An 18,427-nucleotide genomic window follows, 5' to 3' on the forward strand; every position below is an offset into this window, starting at 1 on the left:
GCTCCTTGTTTCCTAGATGGGATGGCGGCCGGGCAGAGACGCTCCTCACTTTCCAGACTGGGCAGCCAGGCAGAGGGGCTCCTCACATCCCGGACGATGGGCGGCCAGGCGGAGACGCTCCTCACTTCCCAGACGGGGTGGCGGCCGGGCAGAGGCTGCAATCTCGGCACTTTGGGAGGCCAAGGCAGGCGGCTGGGAGGTGGTTGTAGCGGGCCAAGATCACGCCACTGCACTCCAGCCTGGGCACCATTGAGCACTGAGTTAACCAGACTCTGTCTGCAATCCCGGCACCTCGGGAGGCCGAGGCTGGCTGATCACTCGCGGTTAGGAGCTGGAGACCAGCCCAGCCAACACAGCGAAACCCCGTCTCCACCAAAAAAACACGAAAACCAGTCAGGCGGGGCGGTGCGCGCCTGCAATCGCAGGCACTCGGCAGGCTGAGGCAGGAGAATCAGGCAGGGAGGTTGCAGTGAGCTGAGATGGCAGCAGTACCGTCCAGCTTCGGCTCGGCATCAGAGGGAGACCGTGGAAAGAGGGGAGAGGGAGAGGGAGAGGGAGAGGGAGAGGGAGAGGGAGAGGGAGAGGGAGAGGGAGAGGGAGAGGGAGAGGGAGAGGGAGAGGGAGAGGGAGAGGGAGAGGGAGAGGGAGAGGGAGAGGGAGAGGGAGAGGGAGAGGGAGAGGGAGAGGGAGAGGGAGAGGGAGAGGGAGAGGGAGAGGGAGAGGGAGAGGGAGAGGGAGAGGGAGAGGGAGAGGGAGAGGGAGAGGGAGAGGGAGAGGGAGAGGGAGAGGGAGAGGGAGAGGGAGAGGGAGAGGGCCACACTTTCATGTATATGATATAATAGAATGATTGCCTAAGCAGAATACATAAGTGCTTCTAATTCATAGAATACCTCAAAAACATATTCAACTTAGAGACGGCAACTTCATGAGTAATTGAAAAATCAGGCTTATGGGATTTATGGTCTTTTAAAAAGCCATTTTATCTTTCCTCATTAGGAATTCCTGTAAGCATCTGATTGTGTTCAAATACTCATCCCAAACATGCATGGTATAGAATTTGGAAATCTGATATGAGCCCTTGGATTGAAATATTTATCTGTTCTCAAACCTCAATAGAAAACGAAGGTCAAAAGGCCTGTTTAAATTGGGTGGCAGAGGTGGGATATTTATTGTTATTTTTAATTCACTTCAATTATTTCAAGTGACATTTTATTCTTCTAATTTCTTTTTTAAATTACCCATCCTTGAAAAGCGTCATCTGAATTTGACAATTACTTCCCTTTTTCAGGGAACAGAGCTAGTTTCTGTCTGTGTCTCATAGAAAAATACAGCCCCTATGTTCTAAAGGTTATTAATATTTACAACAAGTTGTGATGTATTGAATTAACTGCTTTTATCTCGCCTTTGAAGTCCTGATAACGAAAAGGATGGAAAGATCAATAACCACATCATGGGTAACTAATTGCTTTTGCTTCCACTTGCAACCTGCCATCTCACTCAGAGCTCAATCCAAACTCCATTTGACAACCTCAGATATTGTTTTCAACCTTAGATCTCAACAGTCTGGACTCCAAATTGAGTACTCCAAATTGAGTAGAAAGACATGCTTAAAAACTTTTCAATCAATAATTTTTTTATGTGTATGTACTACTCAATACCATCCATATGGGAAATTTATTAGAAGTAATTACTCAGATGACTATAAAGAACTGGAATAATTTATTTGCTAAGAGGGATAGTCTTCTAAACGGTATGTAATTACTTGTTTTGTTAGGTTTGTCATGATTTAATTCGCTATTGTAAAGTCAAAGCTTCACATTGAAGATGCTTTCATTAAGTTCTTATTTAGTACCACTATTACTAGCTAACAAATTTTCATCAGTTGCTATAGGTCGTGTTCTGGTCCAAAGGAATTACAAAATTAACTTACTGAATCTTTACAATTCCATAAAGTAAGTACTCCGTTTTTCTACATTGTGACATAGAAAAGTGTCCATAGCTTCACGGTAATGAATCCTGTATTTCCCACTTGCCAATTTCTTGACCTTGGGCAAGTTCATTCATCTCTTTGTACCTTTGTTTGCCCATTCATAACTTGGGAATAAAAATCATGCCTGCCTCATCGAGTTATTAAGATAAAGTAGGTTAATATTTTAAAGCACTTGGAAGAGTGTCTGACATATGCTAAAGATAATTATCTATAACTAATAAGATAAACCTAACTTGTCTAAAGACAAAGCTAGTAAAAACAGCATCCTTCTGTACAAGATGCTATGAGGAATACAAAGATGAATCAACATGGTTAGAAGATCTGGCATATTTATTGACAAGAACATCTTCATGGCAATATGCCTGGTTTTTACTGAGTGTGAAATAAATCTCCATTCTTGTAAAGTGAGAGAGAAATTATGTCACGAATACCAGTTTATCTCTACAGATGGGTAACAACTCATTGTGGACCCGAGCTGCTGACAATTAAACTGAATGTATGAGTCAGTCTTGCTTATGTTGCTTTCATGGTTTGCACTGGATTACAACTGCTTTCACCTTCCTCTTAAGAATTTGTTGGTGAAAGCAATCATAGTAAGGTGGTTTGGATCTGTGTCCCCACCAAATCTCATGTGGAATTGTAATCCCCAGTGTTGGAGGTGAGGCCTTGTTGGGGGTGACTGGGTCATGGGGGCAATTTCTCATGAATGGGTTAGCACCATCCCTTGCTACTGTTCTCATGATAGTGCGTGAGCTCTTGTGGTATCCTTCTCTCTCGCTTCTGCTCCCACCATGTGGGACATCTGGCTCCTCCTTTGCTTTCTGCCATGATTGGAAGCTTCCTAAGGCCTCTCCAGAAGCAGAAGGTGCTATGCTTCCTGTATAGTCTGCAGAACCATGAGCCAATTCAACCTCTTTTCTTTATAAATTACCCAGTCTCAGGTATTTCTTTATAGCAGTGTGAGAACAGACTAATATACATCAGAAGTTGTTTTTCCAAAATTAAATATTTAAAGTTTTCCGATTAAAGGGCAGATTAAATTTTTGTTCTTAACTTTTAAAATAAGAATTTCATGCCAAACATTGAGCATTCACAATATAGTTATGTATACTGGTTGCAAAGGTCATTTATATCCCTGTACTTATACCTATATCTTTTTATGACCCACATCTTCAAACATAGTATTTTTTTGCATTTTGATGAGTGATTAATTTTAAAGATGACTAAATGATTTTTGCAGGACTGTACATGCATTGCTTTCCCCTGTTCTCATCCAATGACTCTCCTCAATTTTGGTCAGAAATTTACTTTTTGCTATCTCTTCTTATATAGACGTGTTTAAATATTTCATTATCTTAATTTAAACCCTTAATTCATTCAGTTCCAAATGTGAGCTGAAACTTATTTCTTAGCTAAATGAGAAATTTACAAAGGAAATGAAAGAAAAGATTGCAAAAATGTCCATTCCTCTCTCCTTCTTCATCCTCCTGGTATACTGCTTGTATTGAATGTTAATACTCATAAGAGAGAATCCCACCGAATCCAATGAACGAGGAGAGGTGTGAGTTTGCATCTGTGTTAGGAATGAGACTTTTTCGGTTGATTAGCCTGCTCTACCCAGGCTGCAATGCTGTGCCGCTTGAGAATGTTTCCTTGCAAAGGTGCTAATGCAGAAAACCAGCCAAAAGCCTTTTAAAGATTTCTCTGTTATGTCACCCAAATCCCATCCTCAAATGTGGACAAATTGATGGTGGTAGTGTTGGGAGTCAGGCCTAAGAGATTCAATTAAGCCAGGAAACACTCTCTACATAGAATGAAATGTTTCCCTGCTCCTCTATATTGAGAACCCAGTGCTTGACTTACATAGCTATTGCCTCAGAATTATTTCCTTCGTGTTGCAAGTCCTTTAAAAGCTTTCTCAGATAAAGCTGATTTGTTCTCTCAGAGTCCTGTACTTTTAATGGGTTTCATGCTGTTACGAATACCCAGACAGAACTTCCCGTTCAATTCCCTGAATGAAATGTTAGATTGAGACAATTAAATTCCTTTTTGTGAGTCTTTGGGAAGTAATCTTGGACGAAAGCAGTGGGGAAATAATTACTATAGATCAGTGGGCCTCTAAGTGCAGTCTCCAGACCAGCAACATCAGTATCACCTGCAAACTTATTAGAACATGCAAGTGATCCAGCCAGACCCCAACCTTACTGAATCGGCAACTAATGGAGGTAGGGGCCCAGCAATGGGATACACCCACATTTGAGAATGTCTGCTATAGAGAAATATTTAACAGAGACCCATGTCCTTCTGGGAAGTCTGTGAAAAAGCTGTTACATGTGGTTCTGATTTTTGACTCTTCAGCATGTTTCCAGGGTGAAGAACTATTTTAATTTATACTAATCCTTCCAAGTCAATCATCTTCTCAGCATAAAACCTTCCTGGCATTGCCATACATCATTTTCTAATGTGATATGGCCACTGCCTACTACCAAATTATATGAGTGATTGTCTCTCTCATTTCCATCAAAATGTATCTGCTTTATTTTTACATCTCCTGATAATATTCAGAAATCTCAATGCTTTATTCTTTCATATTATTGTAGGTTTTATTTCTCCTATTAGATAGTGAGCTTTATAAATTCATTGGTGCATTCAGCAAAAAAAAAAAAAAAATGTGTTTCTCTCATACATTGAAGCAGAATGTATGGGCCTAATTTGGTTCCCATATCTACTCTACAGGGCAAGTGCATTAAGGCCTCTGAGCTTTAGTTTTATCACCTTTAAAATAAGGGTGGCAATATCGGGAGGTAAACACTTAACATAATGCTTAGTATATGCCAGACATCAATTTTGATCTCTTTATATGAATTATGCAACTCATTCTCACTGTATACCTATAAGGTAGCCATCATTATTATTCCCATTTTGCAGATGAAGGGAGTGAGGCAGAGAAAAGATAACTTGCTGGAGGTTATAGAGCTGGTATGTGGTGGAGTCGAGAACCCAGGCAGCCTATGGCCCAATACCAGGCACTGAACCCCAATGCCAACTGCTTTGTAATCTAATGCCATAGGGTTGTTTTGAATATCAGTTTCCATGTACTTAGCACAGGGCCAGACATGGCTTGTGATATAGACATGGCTTTTGATATAGGATGGCTATTTTTAACTACTTCAAGAAATGTTCAGCCTATGGAAGGAGAAAATGTGGGAAAATAATAAAATAATATAGGTATGTATTAGTAATCCTATTGCTGATGTAACAAATTACCCTATACTTAATGGCTTAAAATAATACATATTTATTAATTTACCCTTCTGGAGGACAGAAGTTCAAGGTGGGTTTCAATGGGTTAAATTCAAATTTTCAAGAAGATTGCATTGTTTCTCACGGCTCTACAGAAAATCTGTTCCCCTGCCTTTTTCAATCTCTAGATTTTGCCTGTATTCCATAGCTTGTGGCCCCTTTCCTTCTGCAAAGCCAGCAATGTCCTCTCTGCAACCTCTATTTCCATCTCACACCTTTTCTGACTCTAACTCTCCTGCCTTCCTCTTCTACTTTTAAGAACACTTGTGATTACATTGGACAATCCAGGATAATCTCTTCATCTTGATTTATAATTGAATCACATCTTCTAAGAACATACCCCCAGGGTTAGAACATGGACATCTCTTGGGGGCCATTTTTCTGCCTACTAGTAAGTGTTTTATAGATGTATGTTCTCACATGCACATTAGAGAAAGGGTGAGGAGTGGAAGTCAGGAAGGCTTTTTGGAGAAGTGATGCTCTAATATAATGTTTAGTTAGGAATAGTTCTTTCAGCAGTGAAGCAAGGAGGAAGGAAAAGGAATTTTCAAGTCCTCCAATCCTGAAGCAGCCATGGCATACTCAGGTTGCAGATTTAGTTCCAGTGATTAGAAGACTGGGTTCTGGAGGTGGCAGTGTGTGGAGCTAAAACTAAAATGAGAAGCAGAGGTCAGGTAATTGATGTCATTGTATGGCAAGCTAAGGGATTTGGAGCTTATTCGTTGACTATGGGCTTCTTTTTCAATGAGACCCTGCAGGGTACATATAGTAGATACTCAGTAAACACCGCTGATGAACAAACCATGTAATTGAATTAATACAGACTTTGATACAACATTTTGGTCAGAAAAAATAAATCTACCCATGACTCTCTCTCTGTTCTGAGAGCATGACTTGAGTAATTCATTGATCCCTCTTGTGTTCCACTGAAAAGTGGAAGAACATTTATTGGCTGAGAACTGCCCTAGGCATCCTTAGTTACATACTCCAGTAAAAGCACTTCCAGTTAAAGCAGCGATGGCTTTCTAAGGCCAAAATGTGCTGTTTGAGGAGAGAGTATAAGTCAGATTAGAAACTCAAAACCTCTGATGGCACATTAATGTGCCAACTTGGGGACATTCCACCCTATACTTTCACTCACATTCACAGAATGATGCAAGAGACCCTTTAATCCAAAAGTAAACAGAACTATGTGTGGGTGAGATAAGGATGTTCACTAATACAGTGGGGTATCTGCACAAGTATCTCTGTGCAGAGGTGCTTGTCTGAGCGCAAGCTGTGTGCTATAGCCACAGAAGTAATAAATAAAATTTTTACCTGTGCCTGTAGTCCAACCTATTCAGGAGGCTGAGGTAGGAGGATTGCTTGAGCCTGGGAACTTGAGCCTGGGAACTTGAGCCTGCAGTGAGCTCTGATCACACCATTGCACTCCAGCATGGGTGATGGACTGAGACTCTGCCTTAAAAAAATAAAGGAAGCCCCAGGAGAGAGGTAGACAGGCCTTACAGGCCTTATAGACATGGGCAGAGCTTCTTCTCCAATAATTCTCTCCCTTTTATCATTGCATTCAGTCTCTCCAAACATACTCATCTCAAGAATGTCACAACACATTGACATTCTCATATTTTGTCTCTTGTCTCCAATTCTTCCTTTTGGTTGAATCAAGGGGAATGCTGGAATTTCTAGAGTTGGGCCATCCTAGTCTCATATTTCTACCTCAGTCTCTGTAAGTAAAGCAGACAGAGGGGCTCCCCTTTTCAAAGAAAAAAAGCCACCCTGCATTCATTTGCTTATTCATTGACAAAATATTAACCAAGTTCTTACTATATACTTGTCACTTTGCAAGGTGTCAAGAGTATTGCAGTGCAAAAGATAGAAGCAGTACCCTTGTTTTCCCTGAGAGTTTCCAGTTAATGGGGAAGGTAGACCTTGTCAAAATAATTAAGTAAAAGAATAAAATAATGACCACCATTGAATGCTAACTCCAGGGCAGGCACTATTCAAAAGGCTTTAATCTCTGTAGATCCCCACGAAAACCCTATGAAATATAGATGATTGCTATTTCAACCCCTTCTCCAAGCTTATAGAGTTTTAAGTGTTGGAGCCAGGATTCAGCTTCGAGGATCCACCCATTTCTGATGAGTGCTCATAAGAGAAATACATTGTGCCCAGGGAGCCTGCCATCGATAAAAATTTAACACTCTTTCAGAAAATCAGAAAACCACAGTCCAAAATCATGGTGATTCGTTCTATAGGCAGGCTGCATGTTGCATCTCATCACCATGGTAATGAGATGCATTCCTTGCTAACCTCTCTCTAGACCTCTGCAGATCTCCCATCCCCAGGGGAGCTCCTTGAAGATCATTTATGAAAATCAGCAGTAAGCACCAGTGGCCTTTCAGAACCTCTCAGAGAGTGCTTAATGCAGTAATTGTTTACTCTGATTTGTAATGAGAGAGTAACACGGTGATGTTAGGGACTGATTAATTTTCCTGAATGTGTTTCAGAGCAGAAGGCACCTTGCAGAACAAGACTCATTTTCTCCCCCTGTAGATTTCCCTGTCTTGATTGTTTTTTGCAGCCGAACCCCACTGGCACACCTCAAAGCACAGCTTGCCTTAGCTTTGCATAATGTAAAATTGCTGAGATAAATTATTATCACATGCAGGATCAGTGATCACTTTTTTACCTCTAAATTGGTGAAAGTGTTGCCATGGAATCACTAATAAAAAGGAAGGGGTCCAGGGGTTGCTAGTTCATTTAGACGATCTACAGTTTGATTTCTTCCCCTTACAACAGGCACACAGGAAGCAGCTAGCATTTACCAGGTGCAGAGTGGCCATTTTGAAATAGCTAGGAAGGAAAATGAATACTGAACACATGTAGTGGGCCAGAGAATATGTAAGATAGCTATGTTTTTATAAAGTAGATCAAATGAGTGTTTGGTAAAGTGGAATTTCTGAGATGCGTGAGTATGCTCCTAGGGGAAAAAGGCTGGTTTTGCCAATTGGACTTTTGTTAGAGGCCACAGGGTGTGTTGCTCTGGAACTGAGGCCTTGTAAATTTGCCCTTACTAGCTGCTTTGTCTTGTCTTCTAAATTGCTTGAAAACCTATTAAGATATATGACCCACATAAAAGTAGCACCAGAGGCTTTCCGAATCATGGTCCCTGGGGATTGGATTTTACTTTATCACCCATTAACGCAGAAGGGATTTCATCAGTCGGCTTACCCTTCTCTCACCCCCGTGGGTTATAAAAATTCCAAAGATCAGCCTCTCTGGGATATAAGCAAAGATGTGAATACCCAGACAGCTGTTTGACAGGCAGATATGCTGAGATTTACAGGGATGGCAGAAACGTGGGTCATGGGGGAAGATTAGATGTGGAGTTTGTGGAGAGGGTTAGTGAGATAGAAGTTCAAAATATTAGATAATTGGACTCCTTATTAGGAAGGTATGAACAGACGTTTGTTATTGACTTTCTGAAGAGGTGTCTGGGTCCCGTTTCACCAGAGCATCCTCTCCAAGGCATCGTTTTTTCCCATCCTGGCTTCTGGGGCCCAGTTTACCTTGCTGTGGTAGCATTTTAACCAAGCTTACAAATTCAAAATGAACCAGATGCCATCATGCTTAACATGATGAAAGGGGGCTGAGTCTTGCTGTGTCTACTCAGGCAGGATAAAGGAGAGGTTTGAACTACTAGCTGGTGTATTTAATTGCCTGAGCCAAAGGTCACAAACTGGTGGCTTGCTGGTTGTCCTAAAACATGTTTGGATTGGCTTGCCCTGTCTTTTGAAACTCCTGAATGAATGGCCAATATACATAAATTGGGAGATTCCACCCAAAATAGCTAGTTTTCTAGGTGCTCTTGATAATAGGCTTCATTGCTCCCTGTGACTAGACACCCTCCCGCTCCACTTCTTTCTGTTGCTTCCTGGCACCAGTGAAGTATTCTTTGTGTATTATTCTGAAGCACACCAACTGCATTGCTCCAGCATTTTCTCAGTGGCTGTGTCTGAAATATGATGAAGGGTCCCTCATGCCCTGTTTTGCTGTACTTGCACACCTCCCGAGATTACTCAGCCTTGATTTCATCCCTGGGTCTTTCTGTGCCTCAGTGACTCAATTTGTAGTGCACTCTCGGCCTCCTTCCCTTTCCCAAGGATGCTATGGGGACTATAAGAGAAACAAAGGGTTTGCAAGACGCCCTAAGCTCCCAGGGACAAATACACCACTCAGTCCAAACTTATGGCATGGTTACTGTTTGTATGGGCAGTTTAGATCTAGCCTCTGAGAGGTGGCCAGGGTTTCTTCCTGCTTTGGCTGTATTCTACAGAGGGATCATAAGGACCCAAAGCACACTCCCTCCCTCCGCCCCTTTTATTCCCAATTCTGCGAGATTGGCAGCCCCGTCTCTTCAGCCTTGCATTTATTAGTTGAGAGATGATTGCCCTCCGTTTATCTGTGACTGGGTTTTGCCTAAAGAGGATGGCTTCCTGCCAAAATGAGATGCATGCCTAATGAACTTGAATGCCTAGAAGCCTGGGCCTCACAGAGTCCCTCCATGTCAACCTGCAGCCACTGGGAAAATAAAGATTCCAGAAGGTTAATACTGACTGAGTCAATTTCTTGACTTTAGTTTTCTATGCACATAATTCCCCTCACAGGACTGTAAATTCTTATTTTCTCTAAACAGTGCTCTAGGAATTCAGATAGTCTCTTGTTACTCTCATCTTTTCTAGTATTACTATAGTCTTGGTGTAGTTTTTGTTTGTTTGTGTTTTTTGTTTTTTTTAGAAAAGAGCAAATATGTGTGTGTGTAGAAGTGTGGTACAGTGGGGGAGTTTTATATTCTCTTACAATATTGAAGCAATTCTTCTGTAAGAACGAAATGAGGTTCTTTGAGTTTCCAATCTGGGAGTGAATGTCAAGTTAGGAGTCCACAATTGTGTCTGACTCAAAATAGGAAATTGAAAAACTTGAAGAAATGATGACGGCAGAGATTTCCAAGCTCACCTTGGCTTCTTAATCCCAGAGAAGATTAGATGGTAGGAGTAGAATGAGTCCTGAAAATTGAGTGATTTTAGGCTGTGTAATACCATGTTGCGGGCTTTACAGAAACACAACTGATGGTTTGCAAAATACAGTGGCTGCCAAAACCAAGTGTCTGAAAGATGACAGATTGTAGCCTGTCCAGTTGTGACCCTGAGATGACAAAGCCAGAGTGACCACCTGGCCCATTGTTAACTCTTTGATTTACATGTGGCAGGCTTCAGCTCATCTCCTTAGCAATAAAGTCCCAATAATGTGGTCCCTGACCTCACCCTCACACTGACAGGCGCCTTTTCCCCCAGGGCATTCGCCACACACCAGGAAGAAAATTAGTGCTCTGATGCAAGGATTTACCAGATGACCTCTCTGGGGAGTGTAAAGAGTTAATGTCATTTTCCAACCTGCCTAATTTACTCTAAGAGGGTATTAATGTCTTTTGAGAGAATCAGAAGCCACGAGTACCTGGGGAGACAGGACTGGGGGGCAAAATTAAGGAAAATACATAAATGTTACCCCCCTTTTCCAAAGTATCTCATTATAATACATTTACATATAACTCTTTTCTTAGCCTACAAGTGCTTTGACATTCCAGCAGTCTTTCAAAATGGATCCTTTCCCCCCCTCCCCTTTTTCTATTTGCAACTTCTATGGGGTCTAGCAGAGCCAGCACTGAGAACCAGCAAACCAGGCTTTTACTCTTAGTTATGCTACTATCTTTTGTCCCTGAGCTGGTCACTTCTCAGCCTTTTCAACTCGAAAACAAATGGGTTGAGTTAAATTATTTCTAAGGGTCCTATGCTTTATGATTTAATGGTTTAAATGTTTTCAAATATCAATGTTTAAAACACTTCTTTGAATTACATATTTTAAATGCATGTAGCATCTTTTCTCCTCATTAGGGCACTATCTAAAAATAAATTTATGATATCCCCTCATAGAATACTTAAAAGCAAATGAAGCTGGTGGGGTTTCTGGGTCATTTTATCAGCAGCAAACACAGCATAATTGTGTCAACTTTTAACCGCAGCCACATTTGACCTCTGAAAAAGGCTTGATGACTGCAGAACTCGCCACCCATGACCTTCTAACTCCATTCACCTTCACCCTATCCTAATTGGTGATCCCAGTGCTTGTCAGAAATCCTTGGAGCTTAAATACATCCAGGCAGGCAGGTGGGGTCTTTAAAGGATGGCTATCGTCACAGTACACAAGGTCTTCTCCTCAAAGCATGAAACTCCACAAGCAGTTCCAATATCGTGAGTGAGATCAGGATCAAAGAACCAAGAGAAGGGCTTCTTCTCTAGGAGAAGATTATTTATTTTGTTATTCCAAAAGTGGGCAATACTTTCTGCAAATTTTGTTCTGAGTCCAAAATTTATATAATCTAGTTTTCTATAGTTGATAATGCAGCTGCGCTTTAACATGGTAGTCATAAGCCAGGTGTGAACACTCAATGTAAATGAATTACGTTCATGTAAAATTAGAAATTGAGTTCCTCAGTTACCCTAGCCACATTTCAAGTACTCAGTAGTCACATGTGACACAAGGCTACCACAGTGTCCAGCGAAGATCAATAACATTCCTGCTCTCACAGAAATGTCTACTGGACAGATCTGGAAGAAAGTGGATAAATGTTCAAACCTTCAGGAGCTATTTGTTGTCCCCTTCCATCATTCTTTCAAAATATATTAACTTAAAAGAAGTAGGCCAGAGGCTGAAAAAATCATGCAAAGTGCTTTCAATACATTGTTTAATTTCTCTCTTTGAGGTAAGTGCATTGTATCTTTTTACAGAAAAGAAAACTGAGTCTCAAGATCACATAGTTGGTCAGTGCAGAGCTGGGATGTGTAAACAGTCTTTCAGATTCTAAAGTCTGTGTTGATCTTGGATAAAAATTATTTCTGGAATTTTTTTTATCTAAAAATTGTAGGAAAACAGTAAGTTTCTGGACTCAGTTATCATCACGATCATCATGATTACCATCCTCATCATCATTTGTAAGAAGTGAGTGAGATTTTGTTTTTATATCTTGGAAAGGATTCTACTTTACAACAGGAACCTAGGATTTTAATGGCTAGATCACTTCAAAGCCAGGCTAAGACAGAGAACAGGATAAGGGGAAAGAAAGAAAGAAAACAAAAGAAGTAAAATAAAATAAAGGCAAACATGCATATGTAACTCAAATGTTTGTATTTTACTTGTGTATTTGTAATCACTTTGTTTTGAGGGCTATAGACTTCATTTAGTTCCCAATAGAGCTAGCATCCTTCCAGACCTTGCAGGTAAATATAGGAGTGAGGTATTTGATATGCGGTGTGTTTCTTCTCTGTGAATCAATTCAGTTGAGAAACAAAGAACTGCACTTCAGACTTCAGGCGTTTTATTCCTTGGCAACCCACTGTAGTGATATTACAAACATTGAACCTGTTAGACTAATGGAAGTAAATGTTGTAAAAGCTGCGAAAGTCACTGGAAAATATTCACTCATTTGTGCAAGGATAATTTACCAAGTACCCACTATGTGTGAGGCACTGTGCTATATACCAGCTCGAAAAAAGGTAACATTAAAATACAACCCCTTCACCTGAGGGGCAAATTACTGGATATGGGCTGTTACATAAGCAACTCTAAAATAGTATAATACAATCAGCAGTGTAGGTAAATGTTTTACATCCAGCTCCTTAGGAAAAAAAGCACGTATTTGTTTCATTTGCTATCGTCATGGTGTAAATAAATACTCCCACTATGACCAATATCAAGTTACCAACATAATGTCACTAAATGTGGAGTTGGAAAGAGATTGCTCATTGTAAGCAGTACAAGCCAGATCCAGCACACTGTATAATGTATCATTTATGTTATATCATATTATCTGATATAGTATATCATATTATATATGTACATGTATAAATATACATGGATATAATATATACAAAATATAATAAATGTAATATAATTTAAAATCATCTAATCGCATGTTAAGAAGATATAGCCTATTAGTTAAGAGTTTAGGTTTGGGAGGCCTCACACCTGTAATGTCAGCACTTTGAGAGACTGAGGTGGGAGAATCACTTGAGCCCAGATGTTCGAGACCAGCTTGGGCAACATAGGGAGACCTTGTTTCTAAAAAAACAAAAACATTAGCAGGCAGGATGGTGCACACCTGTGGTCCCATCTTCTTGTGCCATATTGCGCTTCAGTCTGAGTGACAGAGTGAGACTCTGTCTTGTTAAAAGAAAAAAAAAAGTTAAGCTTTTGATATCAGACCAGTGTGACTTTAAATTGCGACCATTATACTCATTATACTTTATACTCATTATAATCAGTCAGGGATTATACTGACTGGCTGAGTTCTTTAAGCCTCTGTTGTCTCATCTATTCAATGGGAGAATAGCTAGTAGCTTCTTGCCTAGGACTGTTGTAAGGGTCAGCACAGAAATGCTTAGTTCAGTCCCTGATCCATAGTTAAGTATTTGCTGATGCACAAGTGAGTAAATGAGTGAATGTCAATTGGCAGCATCATTGGAGTATGAAGTAAATGGCTGTAAGAACCTAGAAGAGGAGGAAATTCAGCTCATGGTAAATCAGCAAAGGCTTCACATGAGGAAACATTTGAAATGGGCCTTGATGGCTAAGTAGAATCTTACCAGGCACATAGAGAAAAGAGGCTCATTCCAGATAGATGCAGTAGTGGGAGCAATTCTATTTGTTGTAGTGGTGGTGGCAGTGTTTCTTTAAGAGGTATATAGTGCCTTAGTCTGATATGCCTCCTTCTTTTCCTAAAAACTGCTGGGAGCTGCTACACATCTGCTTCTGCTGTTAGGCAATGAATGCCATCTTCCCTAATACCCACTGAGCCCCCCAGGGATAACAGCCATGCATCCCTTTTCACTAGGTCTTTGTGAGTACTTCTGTGAAGAACATGCTGACTTTTTGCCAATAGCTTTTGTTTACTGAAGCCCCAGAAACTGGTGAGAGAGATGTATTAATGATGGGGCCTAATCTCTATTGTATTTTACTGAAATTCCATTTCAGCCACAGAAATGCCGAATGCCTGCCGGTGAAATGTAATTTCTTGAAGTATCACTTATTAAAGGAAAGCATATTTCATCTCTCCATGCCTGAGGTTTATTCAAACAAAGGAAATGGGTTGTTACCAAGGAAAGCATAACTCAAAATCCCAATTATGACTGTTAAACCACATGTGAAATTACTTTTAATAATTAAAAATGGCTCTTGCCACTCCGCAATCCTAGTTCAATATTAGGTCTGGTGCCATTTTAAGGAAAGCTAATAATCCCCAGTAAATCCCCTTGACCTTAATTGTCTTCACATTCACCCTTCAATGACCTTTATCGCTTTGATGGTTAAAATCTAAAATAAATGATACTAATAGATCTAATGTGCAACTGCATCATGTTCCTTTATTTTATGCATTTGTTATGGTTCCAGTATACATTTTCTCCAAAGAGGCAAGAGTGTTTTGAAAAAAAACTCTTATTACATGTATTTTTTAATTCAATTTTTAAAGCAGAGAGAAGAAAATGTCAATAAGAAAAGTGTCATTTGGGAGAGGAGGTAAAACAATGGAAGGAAAAAGAAACTGAAAAGGGATGGCAGTACAGAAGAAAGTCAGTAATTATAAACTTCACTGGCAAAATACAAATGTAGCATCCAACTGTGAAGCCTAAGAGAGCAACTAAAGCTATGTCTAGAAGCAACAAATTTATGTAAGTATTTGCATCTTGAATAATAATTTCTTTTACAAAATATTCTAAGATTTGGAAAGCCTGTAGCCTCAAGGACAGAGTATATCTTGGCTGCTTACCACAGCAGTCCTTTTTGATATCTATATTTTATATTTAGGAATATTCTTGGATTCAAATTTATAACTTGTTTCTTACAGATTGCACATGCAGTGTAGATATTGTAGATTTAATTGTTTCTCATATTTTAAATAGTTGATGTTACTTTTGTTTCATTGTAGTCTACATTTCTGCCATTTTGCATAACGATACTTTATTCTTCTTTGGAAAAGTTGCTCTGCTCTACTATGCATTTGTTTAATCAGTCATTTATTTATGCATTCAAAAAAGGTTTCCCAAGCATTGTATTATGTGCCGTAACTGTATTTGTTGCTTAAAATATGCAGAAGACGTGTATATCATCTGTCCTTTTAAAGAGAGTGTAGGGTGAAGAAAGGTGGAAGAGAGACATCATGGTGACTGATAAACTAAAGAATGATAGGCATATGTACTGATTTTACGGAAATATGTCATTTATCAGCGTATCTCGAAAACTCCGCCTGGTTGAGGGAGCCATGGAGGAAGTAAAATGGTTTCCTTCAGGCTCCTTTTGTGTTTACGTGAACGCAGCATCATAAGTTCGGGTTCCTTCTGTGTTTTACATGAACGCAGCATCATAAGTTCGGGCTCCTTCTGTGTTTTACATGAACGCAACCTCGTAAGGCAGCACTGAGAGTCAGGACATTGTCCCTGAGACCTGGTCAATACTGCTCAGGGCTTGCTGAAGAACCTCTGTCCATGGTGCCAAAAACAGCTATCAATTCTCTCTTCCAGGAGTCACACCCACACACCCATATACACATCCAAAAATGCACACCCATTCAAGCAACTACGTATCCATTAACCTTCGTAAATGCTTTCTTGCTTGAAACAAATTATTTCCCTTGTTTCCCTATCACTCTTAGAATGAAATTGAAGTTCCTAGGAGATTTGTCTTATTCCAAGCTTTCCCTTTACACAACCCACCGACCACACTGGCCTCCTTTCTATGTCTCAAACAAGCCAGGCTTGTGTCCATTTAAGGCTTTAGCACAAGCTCGCTCTTTGCCTTAGTACATTTCCAGAGAGCATCAAATGCTTCAATCCTTCTTGTCACTGAATTCTCAGTTTTAAAAGTCTCTTGAGGAGGAATTTGCTTAATGATCTTGTAAAAACTATCCCAGTTTCACCACCCAGTGAGTCTTTATCATGCTTTCCCTTTTAATGGCAAATATTTGTATGTAATAATTTATTATTTTATTATTTATATTAGTTTATTTTCTGTCTTCGTCACCAGAATATAAGGTCAATAAAAGAAGGAACTTTATCTCTAGTATTAATCCTAAAAACCACCTCATTGTAAATATCAATGAGATCTTAGCCATCATGGGAGCCAGGCTCCAAATGGCCCAGTGACCCTCTCCTTCTGCTCTTCATGTTCTGGTGTAGTCAGTCCTTTAGGGCTGACCTCTAACCAGTGTGGTAGTATGGAAATTACAATGCATGGCTTCTAACGCTAGGTCATAAGAGAAATTGTCTACCTCTGTTTTGGGTTGCTCACTCTGGGTAAAGCCAGCCACCTTGTCATGAAGACACTCAAGCAACTCATGAAGTGGCCCCCATGGGGAAGAACTGAGGATTCCTGCCAGCAACCAGCAGCATGTGAGTGAACATCTTGGAAACTGATTCTCTAGCCACTCTCAAGGCTTCAGATGCTACAGCCCTGGTTGATATTTTGAGCACAATGTCGTAAGAGGCCCGGAGACAAAACTACCCTACTAGGCTGCTCCTGAATTCTTGACACACAGAATCTGTTGGAGACAATGAGTGTTTTATCTAAGCCACTAAGTTTGAGGGCCAGTTGCTATGCAACAACAGATAAGTAGTATGCCTATGCTGCACTAACTGCTAGGTCTTGCTGGGCACACAGTAGGCAGTCAATATTTGCTGATATTTAAACGAATAAAGGGGGGTTGAGGAAAACTCCATTTCATTTAGCTGCATTTAAATAAAGATGAATTATAGCTTCACTGCAAGATACAGGAAGTAGCCAAATTTTTAAGTGTATTTTACAAAAGATGCCTATGAAGAAATCAATATCACAAACTTGAATACTCGATTCAAGCTCTGGCAGCTTTCTTATTTAACTCCCGGTTGATTTGTTTTCACAGAGTAAATTACCAGAAGGGCATTTGTCTCATTCTCTCTTTACTAAAAGGTCTTCAACTTCTATTTGCAGGTGTTTTTGCCTTCTAATCTTTCTCTTCATTGTTTCTCCAGCTTTTGTCATGATAACAGATGTACTTTTTGTATTCTTTCAAATCCTGCCATTTTGCTTAAGAAGAAAAAAGATTTAAATCAAATTGTGGTTCATTTGTGATACTCTCCACAGACATTTATAACTGACAACTGAATGCATCAGTTACTTTAAACAGCCTGACTACAGTCATTCATAACCAAACAAACAGGAGTGACTAGCAGAGGACTAACTGATGAGCAGTTCTGTGGAATTGAGGAAGGTTGTAATACTTTCCATCTACAACTTAAGATTTCACAGAAGTCTCTGAGACATATTTACATTACAGATTATGATTCAAATTTTAAAGCACAAGGGAACATTGTTTGGCCCAGTTAGTTGATTATGACTTCTTTTCAATGTGCTGTTCCCCTGTAAACATCATGGTTGACGTTTCAGGCATTTGCTTCTTCTCTCTACCAAGGACTTGTTTTCATTAACATTGATGAACAGCTTTCATTTTATCTGTGTGTATTCTACAAAAAGCAAACCTTGTTTGAAATTTGTTTCATATTGGAAGAATTTACTTCATCTCTTAGTCACAGTGGGCCTTTAGCTGCCAATTTAAAATGAAAAGACACTTTGCAAAGTGTAAGTTATTTTATTTTAATGACATTTTATACTCACGATTCACATTTTTGTGCAGGTAAAATAGGATATCATTAAGATCACCATCATTGTGATATCTTGCAGAGTTAAATTCTCTGGCTGGGAAATGTTTAAGCCTCAGTAGTTTTTGACCACAAATTCACATTTCAAAAGAAAATATATTCAGGGTTCATAAAACAGCAGGTGCAAAGGGAGTTATAGCTATCTCTTTTAACTATTAGGAGGAAAACTAAAATTGGCAACAATAGACTTGTCATTTTCTGCACTTTTATTCTTAATGATAATTATATGATGAAGGAATACATATTAGCAATGGCAATAGAGATATGAAATTATATAGCATTATTGCCACCATTCTAGGAATAGAAAAGCAGAGTAAGAACAAAAAGAGGC

The sequence above is a fragment of the Gorilla gorilla genome, chromosome 2 (genome assembly GCF_029281585.2).
Source record: "Gorilla gorilla gorilla isolate KB3781 chromosome 2, NHGRI_mGorGor1-v2.1_pri, whole genome shotgun sequence".
In the NCBI taxonomy this organism is placed as follows: Eukaryota; Metazoa; Chordata; class Mammalia; order Primates; family Hominidae; genus Gorilla; species Gorilla gorilla.